The sequence below is a fragment of the Triturus cristatus genome, chromosome 4_1 (genome assembly GCF_964204655.1).
Source record: "Triturus cristatus chromosome 4_1, aTriCri1.1, whole genome shotgun sequence".
NCBI classification, from domain to species: domain Eukaryota; kingdom Metazoa; phylum Chordata; class Amphibia; order Caudata; family Salamandridae; genus Triturus; species Triturus cristatus.
Window position 1 is genome coordinate 122,840,938 of NC_140585.1, and position 18,866 is coordinate 122,859,803.

Consider the following 18,866-nt stretch of genomic DNA (forward strand, 5'->3'; position numbering starts at 1 on the left):
AACAGAAAAGTCACAGATGGCTTTCAAATTTGGTGTCATTATAACAACTAAAGTGGTTTAATCAAAAGTGTTTAGGTATTCTATAGCACGTGAGAGGAATTTGATTTCTTATGCAATCTCAAAATGAAAATTTCACACCTTCCATTTTCATTTCGTCTTATTTTACTTGACATTCTTTCCTCTGAAGGATGTATAAAAGTGAAGTTCCTTGCAAAACAAGAGCAGAGGAATATCCAGAAACGGTTTTCCTTAATAAAAAATGATGAGTCTGCATACCATATTTAAGTGGGAGCCCGGCTAGCTCAGTCGGTAGAGCATGAGACTCTTAATATCAGGGTCGTGGGTTCGAGCCCCACGTTGGGCGAAAACGAGTATTTTTTGGTGGATGATTGCATTGGCTCTCATAATATGGTGATTAATCTTGCATTAGACATGCACTAACTCCTAAAAATTGTATCTCCCTTGGTTACTCATTCATGAGAAATGTATCTCCAAGATTAGGTAGGGCCTGAGTCTAGGTTAACATACAGTGATATCACTCCTATTCAAGTACTAAACATGCCAACCTGAAGTGTAAAACATCCCCTAGGTGTAGTTAAGGCATCAGTTAGGAGTGAACTGAACACTCATGTTATGGGCAATTAGACTTAAAATAAAGTGTGGACAGCAGTAACGTTACTTTTGAAATGTGATGCTGAGTGAGCACACAGGGGAATTAGCTCAAATGGTAGAGCGCTCGCTTAGCATGCGAGATGTAGCGGGATCGATGCCCGCATTCTCCATTCTAAAATTTGCATACATTTTACTTTTTAACTTGTAATTGCCATGGTTGTTGCAGAGTAAGAACAGAAAAGTCACAGATGGCTTTCAAATTTGGTGTCATTATAACAACTAAAGTGGTTTAATCAAAAGTGTTTAGGTATTCTATAGCACGTGAGAGGAATTTGATTTCTTATGCAATCTCAAAATGAAAATTTCACACCTTCCATTTTCATTTCGTCTTATTTTACTTGACATTCTTTCCTCTGAAGGATGTATAAAAGTGAAGTTCCTTGCAAAACAAGAGCAGAGGAATATCCAGAAACAGTTTTCCTTAATAAAAAATGATGAGTCTGCATACCATATTTAAGTGGGAGCCCGGCTAGCTCAGTCGGTAGAGCATGAGACTCTTAATCTCAGGGTTGTGGGTTCGAGCCCCACGTTGGGCGAAAACAAGTATTTTTTGCTGGATGATTGCATTGGCTCTCATAATATGGTGATTAATCTTGCATTAGACATGCACTAACTCCTAAAAATTGTATCTCCCTTGGTTACTCATTCATGAGAAATGTATCTCCAAGATTAGGTAGGGCCTGAGTCTAGGTTAACATACAGTGATATCACTCCTATTCAAGTACTAAACATGCCAACCTGAAGTGTAAAACATCCCCTAGGTGTAGTTAAGGCATCAGTTAGGAGTGAACTGAACACTCATGTTATGGGCAATTAGACTTAAAATAAAGTGTGGACAGCAGTAACGTTACTTTTGAAATGTGATGCTGAGTGAGCACACAGGGGAATTAGCTCAAATGGTAGAGCGCTCGCTTAGCATGCGAGAGGTAGCGGGATCGATGCCCGCATTCTCCATTCTAAAATTTGCATACATTTTACTTTTTAACTTGTAATTGCCATGGTTGTTGCAGAGTAAGAACAGAAAAGTCACAGATGGCTTTCAAATTTGGTGTCATTATAACAACTAAAGTGGTTTAATCAAAAGTGTTTAGGTATTCTATAGCACGTGAGAGGAATTTGATTTCTTATGCAATCTCAAAATGAAAATTTCACACCTTCCATTTTCATTTCGTCTTATTTTACTTGACATTCTTTCCTCTGAAGGATGTATAAAAGTGAAGTTCCTTGCAAAACAAGAGCAGAGGAATATCCAGAAACAATTTTCCTTAATAAAAAATGATGAGTCTGCATACCATATTTAAGTGGGAGCCCGGCTAGCTCAGTCGGTAGAGCATGAGACTCTTAATCTCAGGGAAGTGGGTTCGAGCCCCACGTTGGGGGAAAACGAGTATTTTTTGCTGGATGATAGCATTGGCTCTCATAATATGGTGATTAATCTTGCATTAGACATGCACTAACTCCTAAAAATTGTATCTCCCTTGGTTACTCATTCATGAGAAATGTATCTCCAAGATAAGGTAGGGCCTGAGTCTAGGTTAACATACAGTGATATCACTCCTATTCAAGTACTAAACATGCCAACCTGAAGTGTAAAACATCCCCTAGGTGTAGTTAAGGCATCAGTTAGGAGTGAACTGAACACTCATGTTATGGGCAATTAGACTTAAAATAAAGTGTGGACAGCAGTAACGTTACTTTTGAAATGTGATGCTGAGTGAGCACACAGGGGAATTAGCTCAAATGGTAGAGCGCTCGCTTAGCATGTGAGAGGTAGCGGGATCGATGCCCGCATTCTCCATTCTAAAATTTGCATACATTTTACTTTTTAACTTGTAATTGCCATGGTTGTTGCAGAGTAAGAACAGAAAAGTCACAGATGGCTTTCAAATTTGGTGTCATTATAACAACTAAAGTGGTTTAATCAAAAGTGTTTAGGTATTCTATAGCACGTGAGAGGAATTTGATTTCTTATGCAATCTCAAAATGAAAATTTCACACCTTCCATTTTCATTTCGTCTTATTTTACTTGACATTCTTTCCTCTGAAGGATGTATAAAAGTGAAGTTCCTTGCAAAACAAGAGCAGAGGAATATCCAGAAACAATTTTCCTTAATAAAAAATGATGAGTCTGCATACCATATTTAAGTGGGAGCCCGGCTAGCTCAGTCGGTAGAGCATGAGACTCTTAATTTCAGGGTTGTGGGTTCGAGCCCCACGTTGGGCGAAAACGAGTATTTTTTGCTGGATGATTGCATTGGCTCTCATAATATGGTGATTAATCTTGCATTAGACATGCACTAACTCCTAAAAATTGTATCTCCCTTGGTTACTCATTCATGAGAAATGTATCTCCAAGATTAGGTAGGGCCTGAGTCTAGGTTAACATACAGTGATATCACTCCTATTCAAGTACTAAACATGCCAACCTGAAGTGTAAAACATCCCCTAGGTGTAGTTAAGGCATCAGTTAGGAGTGAACTGAACACTCATGTTATGGGCAATTAGACTTAAAATAAAGTGTGGACAGCAGTAACGTTACTTTTGAAATGTGATGCTGAGTGAGCACACAGGGGAATTAGCTCAAATGGTAGAGCGCTCGCTTAGCATGCGAGAGGTAGCGGGATCGATGCCCGCATTCTCCATTCTAAAATTTGCATACATTTTACTTTTTAACTTGTAATTGCCATGGTTGTTGCAGAGTAAGAACAGAAAAGTCACAGATGGCTTTCAAATTTGGTGTCATTATAACAACTAAAGTGGTTTAATCAAAAGTGTTTAGGTATTCTATAGCACGTGAGAGGAATTTGATTTCTTATGCAATCTCAAAATGAAAATTTCACACCTTCCATTTTCATTTCGTCTTATTTTACTTGACATTCTTTCCTCTGAAGGATGTATAAAAGTGAAGTTCCTTGCAAAACAAGAGCAGAGGAATATCCAGAAACAATTTTCCTTAATAAAAAATGATGAGTCTGCATACCATATTTAAGTGGGAGCCCGGCTAGCTCAGTCGGTAGAGCATGAGACTCTTAATCTCAGGGAAGTGGGTTCGAGCCCCACGTTGGGGGAAAACGAGTATTTTTTGCTGGATGATAGCATTGGCTCTCATAATATGGTGATTAATCTTGCATTAGACATGCACTAACTCCTAAAAATTGTATCTCCCTTGGTTACTCATTCATGAGAAATGTATCTCCAAGATAAGGTAGGGCCTGAGTCTAGGTTAACATACAGTGATATCACTCCTATTCAAGTACTAAACATGCCAACCTGAAGTGTAAAACATCCCCTAGGTGTAGTTAAGGCATCAGTTAGGAGTGAACTGAACACTCATGTTATGGGCAATTAGACTTAAAATAAAGTGTGGACAGCAGTAACGTTACTTTTGAAATGTGATGCTGAGTGAGCACACAGGGGAATTAGCTCAAATGGTAGAGCGCTCGCTTAGCATGCGAGAGGTAGCGGGATCGATGCCCGCATTCTCCATTCTAAAATTTGCATACATTTTACTTTTTAACTTGTAATTGCCATGGTTGTTGCAGAGTAAGAACAGAAAAGTCACAGATGGCTTTCAAATTTGGTGTCATTATAACAACTAAAGTGGTTTAATCAAAAGTGTTTAGGTATTCTATAGCACGTGAGAGGAATTTGATTTCTTATGCAATCTCAAAATGAAAATTTCACACCTTCCATTTTCATTTTGTCTTATTTTACTTGACATTCTTTCCTCTGAAGGATGTATAAAAGTGAAGTTCCTTGCAAAACAAGAGCAGAGGAATATCCAGAAACGGTTTTCCTTAATAAAAAATGATGAGTCTGCATACCATATTTAAGTGGGAGCCCGGCTAGCTCAGTCGGTAGAGCATGAGACTCTTATTCTCAGGGTCGTGGGTTCGAGCCTCACGTTGGGCGAAAACGAGTAGTTTTTTGCTGGATGATTGCATTGGCTCTCATAATATGGTGATTAATCTTGCATTAGACATGCACTAACTCCTAAAAATTGTATCTCCCTTGGTTACTCATTCATGAGAAATGTATCTCCAAGATTAGGTAGGGCCTGAGTCTAGGTTAACATACAGTGATATCACTCCTATTCAAGTACTAAACATGCCAACCTGAAGTGTAAAACATCCCCTAGGTGTAGTTAAGGCATCAGTTAGGAGTGAACTGAACACTCATGTTATGGGCAATTAGACTTAAAATAAAGTGTGGACAGCAGTAACGTTACTTTTGAAATGTGATGCTGAGTGAGCACACAGGGGAATTAGCTCAAATGGTAGAGCGCTCGCTTAGCATGCGAGAGGTAGCGGGATCGATGCCCGCATTCTCCATTCTAAAATTTGCATACATTTTACTTTTTAACTTGTAATTGCCATGGTTGTTGCAGAGTAAGAACAGAAAAGTCACAGATGGCTTTCAAATTTGGTGTCATTATAACAACTAAAGTGGTTTAATCAAAAGTGTTTAGGTATTCTATAGCACGTGAGAGGAATTTGATTTCTTATGCAATCTCAAAATGAAAATTTCACACCTTCCATTTTCATTTCGTCTTATTTTACTTGACATTCTTTCCTCTGAAGGATGTATAAAAGTGAAGTTCCTTGCAAAACAAGAGCAGAGGAATATCCAGAAACAATTTTCCTTAATAAAAAATGATGAGTCTGCATACCATATTTAAGTGGGAGCCCGGCTAGCTCAGTCGGTAGAGCATGAGACTCTTAATCTCAGGGAAGTGGGTTCGAGCCCCACGTTGGGGGAAAACGAGTATTTTTTGCTGGATGATAGCATTGGCTCTCATAATATGGTGATTAATCTTGCATTAGACATGCACTAACTCCTAAAAATTGTATCTCCCTTGGTTACTCATTCATGAGAAATGTATCTCCAAGATAAGGTAGGGCCTGAGTCTAGGTTAACATACAGTGATATCACTCCTATTCAAGTACTAAACATGCCAACCTGAAGTGTAAAACATCCCCTAGGTGTAGTTAAGGCATCAGTTAGGAGTGAACTGAACACTCATGTTATGGGCAATTAGACTTAAAATAAAGTGTGGACAGCAGTAACGTTACTTTTGAAATGTGATGCTGAGTGAGCACACAGGGGAATTAGCTCAAATGGTAGAGCGCTCGCTTAGCATGCGAGAGGTAGCGGGATCGATGCCCGCATTCTCCATTCTAAAATTTGCATACATTTTACTTTTTAACTTGTAATTGCCATGGTTGTTGCAGAGTAAGAACAGAAAAGTCACAGATGGCTTTCAAATTTGGTGTCATTATAACAACTAAAGTGGTTTAATCAAAAGTGTTTAGGTATTCTATAGCACGTGAGAGGAATTTGATTTCTTATGCAATCTCAAAATGAAAATTTCACACCTTCCATTTTCATTTTGTCTTATTTTACTTGACATTCTTTCCTCTGAAGGATGTATAAAAGTGAAGTTCCTTGCAAAACAAGAGCAGAGGAATATCCAGAAACGGTTTTCCTTAATAAAAAATGATGAGTCTGCATACCATATTTAAGTGGGAGCCCGGCTAGCTCAGTCGGTAGAGCATGAGACTCTTATTCTCAGGGTCGTGGGTTCGAGCCTCACGTTGGGCGAAAACGAGTAGTTTTTTGCTGGATGATTGCATTGGCTCTCATAATATGGTGATTAATCTTGCATTAGACATGCACTAACTCCTAAAAATTGTATCTCCCTTGGTTACTCATTCATGAGAAATGTATCTCCAAGATTAGGTAGGGCCTGAGTCTAGGTTAACATACAGTGATATCACTCCTATTCAAGTACTAAACATGCCAACCTGAAGTGTAAAACATCCCCTAGGTGTAGTTAAGGCATCAGTTAGGAGTGAACTGAACACTCATGTTATGGGCAATTAGACTTAAAATAAAGTGTGGACAGCAGTAACGTTACTTTTGAAATGTGATGCTGAGTGAGCACACAGGGGAATTAGCTCAAATGGTAGAGCGCTCGCTTAGCATGCGAGAGGTAGCGGGATCGATGCCCGCATTCTCCATTCTAAAATTTGCATACATTTTACTTTTTAACTTGTAATTGCCATGGTTGTTGCAGAGTAAGAACAGAAAAGTCACAGATGGCTTTCAAATTTGGTGTCATTATAACAACTAAAGTGGTTTAATCAAAAGTGTTTAGGTATTCTATAGCACGTGAGAGGAATTTGATTTCTTATGCAATCTCAAAATGAAAATTTCACACCTTCCATTTTCATTTCGTCTTATTTTACTTGACATTCTTTCCTCTGAAGGATGTATAAAAGTGAAGTTCCTTGCAAAACAAGAGCAGAGGAATATCCAGAAACAGTTTTCCTTAATAAAAAATGATGAGTCTGCATACCATATTTAAGTGGGAGCCTGGCTAGCTTAGTCGGTAGAGCATGAGACTCTTAATCTCAGGGTCGTGGGTTCGAGCCCCACGTTGGGCGAAAACGAGTATTTTTTGCTGGATGATAGCATTGGCTCTCATAATATGGTGATTAATCTTGCATTAGACATGCACTAACTCCTAAAAATTGTATCTCCCTTGGTTACTCATTCATGAGAAATGTATCTCCAAGATTAGGTAGGGCCTGAGTCTAGGTTAACATACAGTGATATCACTCCTATTCAAGTACTAAACATGCCAACCTGAAGTGTAAAACATCCCCTAGGTGTAGTTAAGGCATCAGTTAGGAGTGAACTGAACACTCATGTTATGGGCAATTAGACTTAAAATAAAGTGTGGACAGCAGTAACGTTACTTTTGAAATGTGATGCTGAGTGAGCACACAGGGGAATTAGCTCAAATGGTAGAGCGCTCGCTTAGCATGCGAGATGTAGCGGGATCGATGCCCGCATTCTCCATTCGAAAATTTGCATACATTTTACTTTTTAACTTGTAATTGCCATGGTTGCAGAGTAAGAACAGAAAAGTCACAGATGGCTTTCAAATTTGGTGTCATTATAACAACTAAAGTGGTTTAATCAAAAGTGTTTAGGTATTCTATAGCACGTGAGAGGAATTTGATTTCTTATGCAATCTCAAAATGAAAATTTCACACCTTTCATTTTCATTTCGTCTTATTTTACTTGACATTCTTTCCTCTGAAGGATGTATAAAAGTGAAGTTCCTTGCAAAACAAGAGCAGAGGAATATCCAGAAACGGTTTTCCTTAATAAAAAATGATGAGTCTGCATACCATATTTAAGTGGGAGCCCGGCTAGCTCAGTCGGTAGAGCATGAGACTCTTATTCTCAGGCTCGTGGGTTCGAGCCTCACGTTGGGCGAAAACAAGTAGTTTTTTGCTGGATGATTGCATTGGCTCTCATAATATGGTGATTAATCTTGCATTAGACATGCACTAACTCCTAAAAATTGTATCTCCCTTGGTTACTCATTCATGAGAAATGTATCTCCAAGATTAGGTAGGGCCTGAGTCTAGGTTAACATACAGTGATATCACTCCTATTCAAGTACTAAACATGCCAACCTGAAGTGTAAAACATCCCCTAGGTGTAGTTAAGGCATCAGTTAGGAGTGAACTGAACACTCATGTTATGGGCAATTAGACTTAAAATAAAGTGTGGACAGCAGTAACGTTACTTTTGAAATGTGATGCTGAGTGAGCATACAGGGGAATTAGCTCAAATGGTAGAGCGCTCGCTTAGCATGCGAGAGGTAGCGGGATCGATGCCCGCATTCTCCATTCTAAAATTTGCATACTTTTTAACTTGTAATTGCCATGGTTGTTGCAGAGTAAGAACAGAAAAGTCACAGATGGCTTTCAAATTTGGTGTCATTATAACAACTAAAGTGGTTTAATCAAAAGTGTTTAGGTATTCTATAGCACGTGAGAGGAATTTGATTTCTTATGCAATCTCAAAATGAAAATTTCACACCTTCCATTTTCATTTCGTCTTATTTTACTTGACATTCTTTCCTCTGAAGGATGTATAAAAGTGAAGTTCCTTGCAAAACAAGAGCAGAGGAATATCCAGAAACAGTTTTCCTTAATAAAAAATGATGAGTCTGCATACCATATTTAAGTGGGAGCCTGGCTAGCTTAGTCGGTAGAGCATGAGACTCTTAATCTCAGGGTCGTGGGTTCGAGCCCCACGTTGGGCGAAAACGAGTATTTTTTGCTGGATGATAGCATTGGCTCTCATAATATGGTGATTAATCTTGCATTAGACATGCACTAACTCCTAAAAATTGTATCTCCCTTGGTTACTCATTCATGAGAAATGTATCTCCAAGATTAGGTAGGGCCTGAGTCTAGGTTAACATACAGTGATATCACTCCTATTCAAGTACTAAACATGCCAACCTGAAGTGTAAAACATCCCCTAGGTGTAGTTAAGGCATCAGTTAGGAGTGAACTGAACACTCATGTTATGGGCAATTAGACTTAAAATAAAGTGTGGACAGCAGTAACGTTACTTTTGAAATGTGATGCTGAGTGAGCACACAGGGGAATTAGCTCAAATGGTAGAGCGCTCGCTTAGCATGCGAGAGGTAGCGGGATCGATGCCCGCATTCTCCATTCTAAAATTTGCATACATTTTACTTTTTAACTTGTAATTGCCATGGTTGTTGCAGAGTAAGAACAGAAAAGTCACAGATGGCTCATTATAACAACTAAAGTGGTTTAATCAAAAGTGTTTAGGTATTCTATAGCACGTGAGAGGAATTTGATTTCTTATGCAATCTCAAAATGAAAATTTCACACCTTCCATTTTCATTTCGTCTTATTTTACTTGACATTCTTTCCTCTGAAGGATGTATAAAAGTGAAGTTCCTTGCAAAACAAGAGCAGAGGAATATCCAGAAACAGTTTTCCTTAATAAAAAATGATGAGTCTGCATACCATATTTAAGTGGGAGCCCGGCTAGCTCAGTCGGTAGAGCATGAGACTCTTAATCTCAGGGTCGTGGGTTCGAGCCCCACGTTGGGCGAAAACGAGTATTTTTTGCTGGATGATAGCATTGGCTCTCATAATATGGTGATTAATCTTGCATTAGACATGCACTAACTCCTAAAAATTGTATCTCCCTTGGTTACTCATTCATGAGAAATGTATCTCCAAGATTAGGTAGGGCCTGAGTCTAGGTTAACATACAGTGATATCACTCCTATTCAAGTACTAAACATGCCAACCTGAAGTGTAAAACATCCCCTAGGTGTAGTTAAGGCATCAGTTAGGAGTGAACTGAACACTCATGTTATGGGCAATTAGACTTAAAATAAAGTGTGGACAGCAGTAACGTTACTTTTGAAATGTGATGCTGAGTGAGCACACAGGGGAATTAGCTCAAATGGTAGAGCGCTCGCTTAGCATGCGAGAGGTAGCGGGATCGATGCCCGCATTCTCCATTTTAAAATTTGCATACATTTTACTTTTTAACTTGTAATTGCCATGGTTGTTGCAGAGTAAGAACAGAAAAGTCACAGATGGCTTTCCAATTTGGTGTCATTATAACAACTAAAGTGGTTTAATCAAAAGTGTTTAAGTATTCTATAGCACGTGAGAGGAATTTGATTTCTTATGCAATCTCAAAATGAAAATTTCACACCTTCCATTTTCATTTCGTCTTATTTTACTTGACATTCTTTCCTCTGAAGGATGTATAAAAGTGAAGTTCCTTGCAAAACAAGAGCAGAGGAATATCCAGAAACAGTTTTCCTTAATAAAAAATGATGAGTCTGCATACCATATTTAAGTGGGAGCCCGGCTAGCTCAGTCGGTAGAGCATGAGACTCTTAATCTCAGGGTCGTGGGTTCGAGCCCCACGTTGGGCGAAAACCAGTATTTTTTGCTGGATGATAGCATTGGCTCTCATAATATGGTGATTAATCTTGCATTAGACATGCACTAACTCCTAAAAATTGTATCTCCCTTGGTTACTCATTCATGAGAAATGTATCTCCAAGATTAGGTAGGGCCTGAGTCTAGGTTAACATACAGTGATATCACTCCTATTCAAGTACTAAACATGCCAACCTGAAGTGTAAAACATCCCCTAGGTGTAGTTAAGGCATCAGTTAGGAGTGAACTGAACACTCATGTTATGGGCAATTAGACTTAAAATAAAGTGTGGACAGCAGTAACGTTACTTTTGAAATGTGATGCTGAGTGAGCACACAGGGGAATTAGCTCAAATGGTAGAGCGCTCGCTTAGCATGCGAGAGGTAGCGGGATCGATGCCCGCATTCTCTATTCTAAAATTTGCATACATTTTACTTTTTAACTTGTAATTGCCATGGTTGTTGCAGAGTAAGAACAGAAAAGTCACAGATGGCTTTCAAATTTGGTGTCATTATAACAACTAAAGTGGTTTAATCAAAAGTGTTTAGGTATTCTATAGCACGTGAGAGGAATTTGATTTCTTATGCAATCTCAAAATGAAAATTTCACACCTTCCATTTTCATTTCGTCTTATTTTACTTGACATTCTTTCCTCTGAAGGATGTATAAAAGTGAAGTTCCTTGCAAAACAAGAGCAGAGGAATATCCAGAAACGGTTTTCCTTAATAAAAAATGATGAGTCTGCATACCATATTTAAGTGGGAGCCCGGCTAGCTCAGTCGGTAGAGCATGAGACTCTTAATATCAGGGTCGTGGGTTCGAGCCCCACGTTGGGCGAAAACGAGTATTTTTTGCTGGATGATTGCATTGGCTCTCATAATATGGTGATTAATCTTGCATTAGACATGCACTAACTCCTAAAAATTGTATCTCCCTTGGTTACTCATTCATGAGAAATGTATCTCCAAGATTAGGTAGGGCCTGAGTCTAGGTTAACATACAGTGATATCACTCCTATTCAAGTACTAAACATGCCAACCTGAAGTGTAAAACATCCCCTAGGTGTAGTTAAGGCATCAGTTAGGAGTGAACTGAACACTCATGTTATGGGCAATTAGACTTAAAATAAAGTGTGGACAGCAGTAACGTTACTTTTGAAATGTGATGCTGAGTGAGCACACAGGGGAATTAGCTCAAATGGTAGAGCGCTCGCTTAGCATGCGAGATGTAGCGGGATCGATGCCCGCATTCTCCATTCGAAAATTTGCATACATTTTACTTTTTAACTTGTAATTGCCATGGTTGTTGCAGAGTAAGAACAGAAAAGTCACAGATGGCTTTCAAATTTGGTGTCATTATAACAACTAAAGTGGTTTAATCAAAAGTGTTTAGGTATTCTATAGCACGTGAGAGGAATTTGATTTCTTATGCAATCTCAAAATGAAAATTTCACACCTTCCATTTTCATTTTGTCTTATTTTACTTGACATTCTTTCCTCTGAAGGATGTATAAAAGTGAAGTTCCTTGCAAAACAAGAGCAGAGGAATATCCAGAAACGGTTTTCCTTAATAAAAAATGATGAGTCTGCATACCATGTTTAAGTGGGAGCCCGGCTAGCTCAGTCGGTAGAGCATGAGACTCTTAATCTCAGGGAAGTGGGTTCGAGCCCCATGTTGGGCGAAAACAAGTATTTTTTGCTGGATGATAGCATTGGCTCTCATAATATGGTGATTAATCTTGCATTAGACATGCACTAACTCCTAAAAATTGTATCTCCCTTGGTTACTCATTCATGAGAAATGTATCTCCAAGATTAGGTAGGGCCTGAGTCTAGGTTAACATACAGTGATATCACTCCTATTCAAGTACTAAACATGCCAACCTGAAGTGTAAAACATCCCCTAGGTGTAGTTAAGGCATCAGTTAGGAGTGAACTGAACACTCATGTTATGGGCAATTAGACTTAAAATAAAGTGTGGACAGCAGTAACGTTACTTTTGAAATGTGATGCTGAGTGAGCACACAGGGGAATTAGCTCAAATGGTAGAGCGCTCGCTTAGCATGCGAGAGGTAGCGGGATCGATGCCCGCATTCTCCATTTTAAAATTTGCATACATTTTACTTTTTAACTTGTAATTGCCATGGTTGTTGCAGAGTAAGAACAGAAAAGTCACAGATGGCTTTCAAATTTGGTGTCATTATAACAACTAAAGTGGTTTAATCAAAAGTGTTTAAGTATTCTATAGCACGTGAGAGGAATTTGATTTCTTATGCAATCTCAAAATGAAAATTTCACACCTTCCATTTTCATTTCGTCTTATTTTACTTGACATTCTTTCCTCTGAAGGATGTATAAAAGTGAAGTTCCTTGCAAAACAAGAGCAGAGGAATATCCAGAAACAGTTTTCCTTAATAAAAAATGATGAGTCTGCATACCATATTTAAGTGGGAGCCCGGCTAGCTCAGTCGGTAGAGCATTAGACTCTTAATCTCAGGGTCGTGGGTTCGAGCCCCACGTTGGGCGAAAACGAGTATTTTTTGCTGGATGATAGCATTGGCTCTCATAATATGGTGATTAATCTTGCATTAGACATGCACTAACTCCTAAAAATTGTATCTCCCTTGGTTACTCATTCATGAGAAATGTATCTCCAAGATTAGGTAGGGCCTGAGTCTAGGTTAACATACAGTGATATCACTCCTATTCAAGTACTAAACATGCCAACCTGAAGTGTAAAACATCCCCTAGGTGTAGTTAAGGCATCAGTTAGGAGTGAACTGAACACTCATGTTATGGGCAATTAGACTTAAAATAAAGTGTGGACAGCAGTAACGTTACTTTTGAAATGTGATGCTGAGTGAGCACACAGGGGAATTAGCTCAAATGGTAGAGCGCTCGCTTAGCATGCGAGAGGTAGCGGGATCGATGCCCGCATTCTCCATTTTAAAATTTGCATACATTTTACTTTTTAACTTGTAATTGCCATGGTTGTTGCAGAGTAAGAACAGAAAAGTCACAGATGGCTTTCAAATTTGGTGTCATTATAACAACTAAAGTGGTTTAATCAAAAGTGTTTAGGTATTCTATAGCACGTGAGAGGAATTTGATTTCTTATGCAATCTCAAAATGAAAATTTCACACCTTCCATTTTCATTTCGTCTTATTTTACTTGACATTCTTTCCTCTGAAGGATGTATAAAAGTGAAGTTCCTTGCAAAACAAGAGCAGAGGAATATCCAGAAACAGTTTTCCTTAATAAAAAATGATGAGTCTGCATACCATATTTAAGTGGGAGCCCGGCTAGCTCAGTCGGTAGAGCATGAGACTCTTAATCTCAGGGTCGTGGGTTCGAGCCCCACGTTGGGCGAAACCAGTATTTTTTGCTGGATGATAGCATTGGCTCTCATAATATGGTGATTAATCTTGCATTAGACATGCACTAACTCCTAAAAATTGTATCTCCCTTGGTTACTCATTCATGAGAAATGTATCTCCAAGATTAGGTAGGGCCTGAGTCTAGGTTAACATGCAGTGATATCACTCCTATTCAAGTACTAAACATGCCAACCTGAAGTGTAAAACATCCCCTAGGTGTAGTTAAGGCATCAGTTAGGAGTGAACTGAACACTCATGTTATGGGCAATTAGACTTAAAATAAAGTGTGGACAGCAGTAACGTTACTTTTGAAATGTGATGCTGAGTGAGCACACAGGGGAATTAGCTCAAATGGTAGAGCGCTCGCTTAGCATGCGAGAGGTAGCGGGATCGATGCCCGCATTCTCCATTCTAAAATTTGCATACATTTTACTTTTTAACTTGTAATTGCCATGGTTGTTGCAGAGTAAGAACAGAAAAGTCACAGATGGCTTTCAAATTTGGTGTCATTATAACAACTAAAGTGGTTTAATCAAAAGTGTTTAGGTATTCTATAGCACGTGAGAGGAATTTGATTTCTTATGCAATCTCAAAATGAAAATTTCACACCTTCCATTTTAATTTCGTCTTATTTTACTTGACATTCTTTCCTCTGAAGGATGTATAAAAGTGAAGTTCCTTGCAAAACAAGAGCAGAGGAATATCCAGAAACGGTTTTCCTTAATAAAAAATGATGAGTCTGCATACCATATTTAAGTGGGAGCCCGGCTATCTCAGTCGGTAGAGCATGAGACTCTTAATATCAGGGTCGTGGGTTCGAGCCCCACGTTGGGCGAAAACGAGTATTTTTTGCTGGATGATTGCATTGGCTCTCATAATATGGTGATTAATCTTGCATTAGACATGCACTAACTCCTAAAAATTGTATCTCCCTTGGTTACTCATTCATGAGAAATGTATCTCCAAGATTAGGTAGGGCCTGAGTCTAGGTTAACATACAGTGATATCACTCCTATTCAAGTACTAAATATGCCAACCTGAAGTGTAAAACATCCCCTAGGTGTAGTTAAGGCATCAGTTAGGAGTGAACTGAACACTCATGTTATGGGCAATTAGACTTAAAATAAAGTGTGGACAGCAGTAACGTTACTTTTGAAATGTGATGCTGAGTGAGCACACAGGGGAATTAGCTCAAATGGTAGAGCGCTCGCTTAGCATGCGAGAGGTAGCGGGATCGATGCCCGCATTCTCCAATCTAAAATTTGCATACATTTTACTTTTTAACTTGTAATTGCCATGGTTGTTGCAGAGTAAGAACAGAAAAGTCACAGATGGCTTTCAAATTTGGTGTCATTATAACAACTAAAGTGGTTTAATCAAAAGTGTTTAGGTATTCTATAGCACGTGAGAGGAATTTGATTTCTTATGCAATCTCAAAATGAAAATTTCACATCTTCCATTTTCATTTCGTCTTATTTTACTTGACATTCTTTCCTCTGAAGGATGTATAAAAGTGAAGTTCCTTGCAAAACAAGAGCAGAGGAATATCCAGAAACAGTTTTCCTTAATAAAAAATGATGAGTCTGCATACCATATTTAAGTGGGAGCCCGGCTAGCTCAGTCGGTAGAGCATGAGACTCTTAATCTCAGGGTCGTGGGTTCGAGCCCCACGTTGGGCGAAAACAAGTATTTTTTGCTGGATGATAGCATTGGCTCTCATAATATGGTGATTAATCTTGCATTAGACATGCACTAACTCCTAAAAATTGTATCTCCCTTGGTTACTCATTCATGAGAAATGTATCTCCAAGATTAGGTAGGGCCTGAGTCTAGGTTAACATACAGTGATATCACTCCTATTCAAGTACTAAACATGCCAACCTGAAGTGTAAAACATCCCCTAGGTGTAGTTAAGGCATCAGTTAGGAGTGAACTGAACACTCATGTTATGGGCAATTAGACTTAAAATAAAGTGTGGACAGCAGTAACGTTACTTTTGAAATGTGATGCTGAGTGAGCACACAGGGGAATTAGCTCAAATGGTAGAGCGCTCGCTTAGCATGCGAGAGGTAGCGGGATCGATGCCCGCATTCTCCATTCTAAAATTTGCATACATTTTACTTTTTAACTTGTAATTGCCATGGTTGTTGCAGAGTAAGAACAGAAAAGTCACAGATGGCTTTCAAATTTGGTGTCATTATAACAACTAAAGTGGTTTAATCAAAAGTGTTTAGGTATTCTATAGCACGTGAGAGGAATTTGATTTCTTATGCAATCTCAAAATGAAAATTTCACACCTTCCATTTTCATTTCGTCTTATTTTACTTGACATTCTTTCCTCTGAAGGATGTATAAAAGTGAAGTTCCTTGCAAAACAAGAGCAGAGGAATATCCAGAAACAGTTTTCCTTAATAAAAAATGATGAGTCTGCATTCCATATTTAAGTGGGAGCCCGGCTAGCTCAGTCGGTAGAGCATGAGACTCTTAATCTCAGGGTCGTGGGTTCGAGCCCCACGTTGGGCGAAAACCAGTATTTTTTGCTGGATGATAGCATTGGCTCTCATAATATGGTGATTAATCTTGCATTAGACATGCACTAACTCCTAAAAATTGTATCTCCCTTGGTTACTCATTCATGAGAAATGTATCTCCAAGATTAGGTAGGGCCTGAGTCTAGGTTAACATACAGTGATATCACTCCTATTCAAGTACTAAACATGCCAACCTGAAGTGTAAAACATCCCCTAGGTGTAGTTAAGGCATCAGTTAGGAGTGAACTGAACACTCATGTTATGGGCAATTAGACTTAAAATAAAGTGTGGACAGCAGTAACGTTACTTTTGAAATGTGATGCTGAGTGAGCACACAGGGGAATTAGCTCAAATGGTAGAGCGCTCGCTTAGCATGCGAGAGGTAGCGGGATCGATGCCCGCATTCTCTATTCTAAAATTTGCATACATTTTACTTTTTAACTTGTAATTGCCATGGTTGTTGCAGAGTAAGAACAGAAAAGTCACAGATGGCTTTCAAATTTGGTGTCATTATAACAACTAAAGTGGTTTAATCAAAAGTGTTTAGGTATTCTATAGCACGTGAGAGGAATTTGATTTCTTATGCAATCTCAAAATGAAAATTTCACACCTTCCATTTTCATTTCGTCTTATTTTACTTGACATTCTTTCCTCTGAAGGATGTATAAAAGTGAAGTTCCTTGCAAAACAAGAGCAGAGGAATATCCAGAAACGGTTTTCCTTAATAAAAAATGATGAGTCTGCATACCATATTTAAGTGGGAGCCCGGCTAGCTCAGTCGGTAGAGCATGAGACTCTTAATATCAGGGTCGTGGGTTCGAGCCCCACGTTGGGCGAAAACGAGTATTTTTTGCTGGATGATTGCATTGGCTCTCATAATATGGTGATTAATCTTGCATTAGACATGCACTAACTCCTAAAAATTGTATCTCCCTTGGTTACTCATTCATGAGAAATGTATCTCCAAGATTAGGTAGGGCCTGAGTCTAGGTTAACATACAGTGATATCACTCCTATTCAAGTACTAAACATGCCAACCTGAAGTGTAAAACATCCCCTAGGTGTAGTTAAGGCATCAGTTAGGAGTGAACTGAACACTCATGTTATGGGCAATTAGACTTAAAATAAAGTGTGGACAGCAGTAACGTTACTTTTGAAATGTGATGCTGAGTGAGCACACAGGGGAATTAGCTCAAATGGTAGAGCGCTCGCTTAGCATGCGAGATGTAGCGGGATCGATGCCCGCATTCTCCATTCGAAAATTTGCATACATTTTACTTTTTAACTTGTAATTGCCATGGTTGTTGCAGAGTAAGAACAGAAAAGTCACAGATGGCTTTCAAATTTGGTGTCATTATAACAACTAAAGTGGTTTAATCAAAAGTGTTTAGGTATTCTATAGCACGTGAGAGGAATTTGATTTCTTATGCAATCTCAAAATGAAAATTTCACACCTTCCATTTTCATTTTGTCTTATTTTACTTGACATTCTTTCCTCTGAAGGATGTATAAAAGTGAAGTTCCTTGCAAAACAAGAGCAGAGGAATATCCAGAAACGGTTTTCCTTAATAAAAAATGATGAGTCTGCATACCATGTTTAAGTGGGAGCCCGGCTAGCTCAGTCGGTAGAGCATGAGACTCTTATTCTCAGGGTCGTGGGTTCGAGCCTCACGTTGGGCGAAAACGAGTAGTTTTTTGCTGGATGATTGCATTGGCTCTCATAATATGGTGATTAATCTTGCATTAGACATGCACTAACTCCTAAAAATTGTATCTCCCTTGGTTACTCATTCATGAGAAATGTATCTCCAAGATTAGGTAGGGCCTGAGTCTAGGTTAACATACAGTGATATCACTCCTATTCAAGTACTAAACATGCCAACCTGAAGTGTAAAACATCCCCTAGGTGTAGTTAAGGCATCAGTTAGGAGTGAACTGAACACTCATGTTATGGGCAATTAGACTTAAAATAAAGTGTGGACAGCAGTAACGTTACTTTTGAAATGTGATGCTGAGTGAGCACACAGGGGAATTAGCTCAAATGGTAGAGCGCTCGCTTAGCATGCGAGAGGTAGCGGGATCGATGCCCGCATTCTCCATTCTAAAATTTGCATACATTTTACTTTTTAACTTGTAATTGCCATGGTTGTTGCAGAGTAAGAACAGAAAAGTCACAGATGGCTTTCAAATTTGGTGTCATTATAACAACTAAAGTGGTTTAATCAAAAGTGTTTAGGTATTCTATAGCACGTGAGAGGAATTTGATTTCTTATGCAATCTCAAAATGAAAATTTCACACCTTCCATTTTCATTTCGTCTTATTTTACTTGACATTCTTTCCTCTGAAGGATGTATAAAAGTGAAGTTCCTTGCAAAACAAGAGCAGAGGAATATCCAGAAACAGTTTTCCTTAATAAAAAATGATGAGTCTGCATACCATATTTAAGTGGGAGTCTGGCTAGCTTAGTCGGTAGAGCATG

General features: G+C 38.7%; 20 non-coding genes across 20 annotated transcripts; all 20 read left to right on the forward strand.

The window, feature by feature from the left end:
• Positions 1-1,553: 1,553 nt before the first annotated feature.
• On the forward strand, positions 1,554-1,626 carry TRNAA-AGC (transfer RNA alanine (anticodon AGC)). The gene has a single exon. It is a non-coding gene; the product is annotated as a tRNA-Ala (tRNA).
• A 1,615-nt stretch (positions 1,627-3,241) lies between these two features.
• Positions 3,242-3,314, forward strand: TRNAA-AGC (transfer RNA alanine (anticodon AGC)). The gene has a single exon. It is a non-coding gene; the product is annotated as a tRNA-Ala (tRNA).
• A 771-nt stretch (positions 3,315-4,085) lies between these two features.
• TRNAA-AGC (transfer RNA alanine (anticodon AGC)) lies at positions 4,086-4,158 on the forward strand. The gene has a single exon. It is a non-coding gene; the product is annotated as a tRNA-Ala (tRNA).
• Positions 4,159-4,930: 772 nt separating this feature from the next.
• Positions 4,931-5,003, forward strand: TRNAA-AGC (transfer RNA alanine (anticodon AGC)). The gene has a single exon. It is a non-coding gene; the product is annotated as a tRNA-Ala (tRNA).
• A 771-nt stretch (positions 5,004-5,774) lies between these two features.
• Positions 5,775-5,847, forward strand: TRNAA-AGC (transfer RNA alanine (anticodon AGC)). Its single transcript has one exon. It is a non-coding gene; the product is annotated as a tRNA-Ala (tRNA).
• A 772-nt stretch (positions 5,848-6,619) lies between these two features.
• TRNAA-AGC (transfer RNA alanine (anticodon AGC)) lies at positions 6,620-6,692 on the forward strand. Its single transcript has one exon. It is a non-coding gene; the product is annotated as a tRNA-Ala (tRNA).
• A 1,613-nt stretch (positions 6,693-8,305) lies between these two features.
• Positions 8,306-8,378, forward strand: TRNAA-AGC (transfer RNA alanine (anticodon AGC)). Its single transcript has one exon. It is a non-coding gene; the product is annotated as a tRNA-Ala (tRNA).
• A 764-nt stretch (positions 8,379-9,142) lies between these two features.
• On the forward strand, positions 9,143-9,215 carry TRNAA-AGC (transfer RNA alanine (anticodon AGC)). Its single transcript has one exon. It is a non-coding gene; the product is annotated as a tRNA-Ala (tRNA).
• Positions 9,216-9,554: 339 nt separating this feature from the next.
• On the forward strand, positions 9,555-9,627 carry TRNAK-CUU (transfer RNA lysine (anticodon CUU)). Its single transcript has one exon. It is a non-coding gene; the product is annotated as a tRNA-Lys (tRNA).
• Positions 9,628-9,972: 345 nt separating this feature from the next.
• Positions 9,973-10,045, forward strand: TRNAA-AGC (transfer RNA alanine (anticodon AGC)). The gene has a single exon. It is a non-coding gene; the product is annotated as a tRNA-Ala (tRNA).
• Positions 10,046-10,398: 353 nt separating this feature from the next.
• Positions 10,399-10,471, forward strand: TRNAK-CUU (transfer RNA lysine (anticodon CUU)). The gene has a single exon. It is a non-coding gene; the product is annotated as a tRNA-Lys (tRNA).
• Positions 10,472-12,504: 2,033 nt separating this feature from the next.
• TRNAA-AGC (transfer RNA alanine (anticodon AGC)) lies at positions 12,505-12,577 on the forward strand. The gene has a single exon. It is a non-coding gene; the product is annotated as a tRNA-Ala (tRNA).
• A 771-nt stretch (positions 12,578-13,348) lies between these two features.
• Positions 13,349-13,421, forward strand: TRNAA-AGC (transfer RNA alanine (anticodon AGC)). The gene has a single exon. It is a non-coding gene; the product is annotated as a tRNA-Ala (tRNA).
• Positions 13,422-13,774: 353 nt separating this feature from the next.
• On the forward strand, positions 13,775-13,847 carry TRNAK-CUU (transfer RNA lysine (anticodon CUU)). Its single transcript has one exon. It is a non-coding gene; the product is annotated as a tRNA-Lys (tRNA).
• A 344-nt stretch (positions 13,848-14,191) lies between these two features.
• Positions 14,192-14,264, forward strand: TRNAA-AGC (transfer RNA alanine (anticodon AGC)). The gene has a single exon. It is a non-coding gene; the product is annotated as a tRNA-Ala (tRNA).
• A 771-nt stretch (positions 14,265-15,035) lies between these two features.
• On the forward strand, positions 15,036-15,108 carry TRNAA-AGC (transfer RNA alanine (anticodon AGC)). The gene has a single exon. It is a non-coding gene; the product is annotated as a tRNA-Ala (tRNA).
• A 353-nt stretch (positions 15,109-15,461) lies between these two features.
• TRNAK-CUU (transfer RNA lysine (anticodon CUU)) lies at positions 15,462-15,534 on the forward strand. Its single transcript has one exon. It is a non-coding gene; the product is annotated as a tRNA-Lys (tRNA).
• Positions 15,535-15,879: 345 nt separating this feature from the next.
• TRNAA-AGC (transfer RNA alanine (anticodon AGC)) lies at positions 15,880-15,952 on the forward strand. Its single transcript has one exon. It is a non-coding gene; the product is annotated as a tRNA-Ala (tRNA).
• A 353-nt stretch (positions 15,953-16,305) lies between these two features.
• TRNAK-CUU (transfer RNA lysine (anticodon CUU)) lies at positions 16,306-16,378 on the forward strand. The gene has a single exon. It is a non-coding gene; the product is annotated as a tRNA-Lys (tRNA).
• A 2,034-nt stretch (positions 16,379-18,412) lies between these two features.
• TRNAA-AGC (transfer RNA alanine (anticodon AGC)) lies at positions 18,413-18,485 on the forward strand. Its single transcript has one exon. It is a non-coding gene; the product is annotated as a tRNA-Ala (tRNA).
• The last annotated feature ends 381 nt before the right edge of the window (positions 18,486-18,866 follow it).